This window comes from Pseudophryne corroboree, chromosome 3 (genome assembly GCF_028390025.1).
Source record: "Pseudophryne corroboree isolate aPseCor3 chromosome 3, aPseCor3.hap2, whole genome shotgun sequence".
Taxonomy (NCBI): Eukaryota; Metazoa; Chordata; class Amphibia; order Anura; family Myobatrachidae; genus Pseudophryne; species Pseudophryne corroboree.
Genome location: NC_086446.1, coordinates 299,767,949 through 299,771,623, shown reverse-complemented (window position 1 = coordinate 299,771,623; position 3,675 = coordinate 299,767,949).

The window sequence follows — 3,675 nt, the reverse complement described above, 5'->3', positions numbered from 1 at the left end:
AACCCCAGAAGCTGATTTGTTTGTACTTTATCTCTTTCCGCTCTATTTCTCTCCAAGTTTGCTATATGTCCACCTAATGTGTTCACAAGTGTATCTTAGAAAAATAGACGTTATGGTAAGAACTTACCGTTGATAACGCGATTTCTCTTATGTCCACGGGTATCCACAGGATAACATTGGGATATGCCGGAGCTACAGCGGAAATGGCACCAAACAGTCACGAGCTTTCTGGCCTCCCAGGATGCATCGGGGCTTCTCCATATAATCCCGCCCACTGACTCAGTCAAATCAGTTATTTCCACAGTAATTTAGGCAGGAGCATCAGGTAGGAACCTATTCAGACGATAAGAACACACATGCACACCCTTCCATGCAAGAGGGAAGAGGTTAAGTGATTGTAAAGATCCTCAAATCAGGTGCGTCATGGTGGGACCCCTGTGGATACCTGTGGACATAGGAGAAATCACGTTATCAACGGTAAGTTCTTACCATAACGTCTATTTCTCCGGCTGGGTCCACAGGTTATCCACAGGATAACATTAGGATTCCCAAAGCCAGTTTTAGTGGTGGCGATGCTCCTAATTAGAAAGGAGAACCTTTCGCCCGAATTCAGCGTCATGAGAAGCAAAAGTATCCATGGCATAATGTCTAATGAAAGTGTTAATGGAAGACCATGTGGCTGCATTACAAATCTGTTCTGCTGAAGCACCATGTTGTGCTGCCCATGAAGGACCTACCTAACGTGTAGAGTGAGCAGAGACATTAGCCGGAGTAGGGGAGATCAGCACGAGAATAAGCTTCTGAAATTACCATTCGGAGCCATCTTGCCAGCGTCTGCTTACTAGCACATCCTGTAAGTCAGCAATCTTTCTCTGAAACCATACAGTTAATGCTGATACTTGACCTCTCAATGAAGCTACTTTCAATCCCTTATCCAATCCTGCTTGAAGGAAATCCAAAATCCTGGATACTTTAAAAGATCTTGGATTCAAACTTTTTTCACTACACCAAAGAATATAGGCTTGCCATGTTCGATGATAAATACGAGCTGAAGAAGGCTTTCTTGCTCTAAGCATAGTTTGAATTACTTGTTTTGAAAATCCTCTAGCTTCTAGTATAGAGGTCTCAATAGCCACGCCGTCAAAGACAGACGATCCAGATGGCTGTGATAACAAGGACCCTGCATTAGTAGATCTGGACGTTGAGGGAGCAGTATGGGCGCTTCCACAGACATCCTTAGTAGATCTGTGTACCAATGCCTTCTGGGCCAAGCTGGAGCTATTAGAATTATGGCTCCCTTTGCTTGCTTTATTTTTCTCACTACCCTGGGTAACAGGGAGATTGGAGGAAACAGACATGCCAGATGAAGCTTCCAAATCGCTGACAAGGCGTCTACAAGGATCGCTCCAGGATCCTTTGTTCTTGATCCATATTATGGAACTTTGTTGTTCAGACGAGATGCCATGAGATCTATCTCTGGCAGACCCCATCTGTTTACTATGGTCTGAAACATTTCTGGATGTACTGCCCATTCGGTTTCCTGAATGGTGTGTCAACTGAGGAAAAACTGCTTCCCAGTTCAGTACTCCTGGAACAAACACTGCTGACAATGCTGGAAGATGGAGCTCTGCCCACCTTAGTAAGTGAGTTACTTCCTCCAGCAGTCTTTTTCTGTGAGTTCCTCCCTGATGATTGAGGTACGCTACTGCTGTTGCATTGTCTGAGCGGATTTGGACTGGACTTCCTTGCAAACTGTCCTTTGCCTGAACTAGAGTCATATATATATATATTGCCCTAATTTCCAACAGATTTATTGGCAGGCGACTTTCCCTTATGGTCCATTTTCCCTGGAACCAAAGGCTTTTGAGCACCGCTCCCCAGCCCTGAAGACTGGCATCTGTTGTCAGGACTTGCCATTCCTTTATTCAAAAGGGTCTCCCCTTGTTTAACTGGTTCGTCTGTAGCCACCAAGCTAGAGACCTTTTTACGTTTACCGGGAGATATATCATCTGTGGGTTTTTTTTTTTATTGTCTGATAATTTCCGTTCCATTTGGTCAGAATAAGGTGATGTAGAGGCCTGGAGTGGAATTGTGCATATTCCACCATGTTGAAGGTTGACACCATCAGACCCAACAGTCGCATTGCTTCATGGGCTGACATTGCCTGACTGTGCAACGACTCCTGAGACATTACCTGCACCTTGGGTATCTTTCTGTGGTAAGAAAATTCTCTGTAGACCTGAGTCCAATATGGCCCCCAAATGAACCATCCATTGTGACGGATTCAGAGATGACCTTTCCCAGTTTATGAGCCATCCGTGTCTTTGTAGACAAACTATTGTCTGTTGAAGATGGCTCAAAAGTAATTCCTGCAATTGTGCTAGGATAAAAAGATCGTCAAGGTATGGAAAAATTCTTATCCCCTGCTTGCAGAGATAAGCTACCATAACCCCCATAATTTTGGTAAACACCCTGTTGCTTGCCCGAAGGGCAAAGCTTGGAATTGAAAATGTTGCTGGAGGTTAGCAAACCTGAGGTAACATTTATGCGACCGCGCTATGGGCACATGTAGGTAAGCATCCTGTATATTTAGAGATACCATGTAATCGCCCGGTTCCATGGCCAAAACTATGGAGCGTAACATCTCCATGTGGAACCCTGGAACCCAAATGTATTTGTTTAACATTCTGAGATTGAGGATCGGTCGGAATGACCCATTTGGTTTCTGAATCAAGAAAAGATTGGAGTAAAAACCCTGTCCCCGTTGTGTCGGGGTACTGGGACAATTACTCCAGACTGAAGCAATTTCTTAACTGCTTCTTGCAAGGCCCTGGTTTTCGATTCTATTCGAGATGGGCTGATGCAAAAAAACTTCTTAGGAGGCTGCCTCCTGAAGAGGAAACCATAACCAAGAGATACCACCTTCTGCACCCAATCATCTGTCGTTGACTGCTGCCATATGTGTGCAAATTGAAGGAGTCGGCCCCCAACCCTGGAATCCTCCAGGCGGAGGACCATACCCTCAGACTGATGGCTTCTGTTCTGGCTTGGAAGCTGGCCTTCTACTGGCCCATTGCTTCCTACCCCTGGATGATTTATTGAACTGGGGTTGTTTAGACTCCTCTTTCGCTTTTGCTTTGCCTTGCCATCGAAATGGCCGAAATTTTGCACCCCTAGTCTTAGGGTTATATCTAGCCGGAAATCTGACTTTTTTGGATTCAGCTTCCGATTCTAGAATATCTGTCAATTGTTTTCCAAATAAAATATCACCAGTAAAAGGCAACGCTTCAAAAGCTTTCTTGGATTCTTCATCTGCTTTCCAAGTGCGTAGCCAAACTGCTCTATGAGCGGCTACTGTCAAGGCTGATGCTTTAGAAGCAATCGTACCCATATCAATTGCTGCTTCTTCAAATATTGCGCAGCTTGTCTTATGCGGCCTAGATAAGACTCCTGCTCCCTGGTAGGAGGGGAGAGGCCATTCTGTAGTTCCTCCCCCATTCTACCATTGCCCTTGCCATCCAGGCTAAAGCCATAGCATGCCTTGTCACTGCCCCTGAGAGAGAAAATATATATTTTTTAAGAAACTATCTACTCTTCTATCTGTGACATCATTTAGTGAAGTAGACGGCAATGGTAAAATAGATTTACGCACAAGTTGAACAACATGTGCATCTA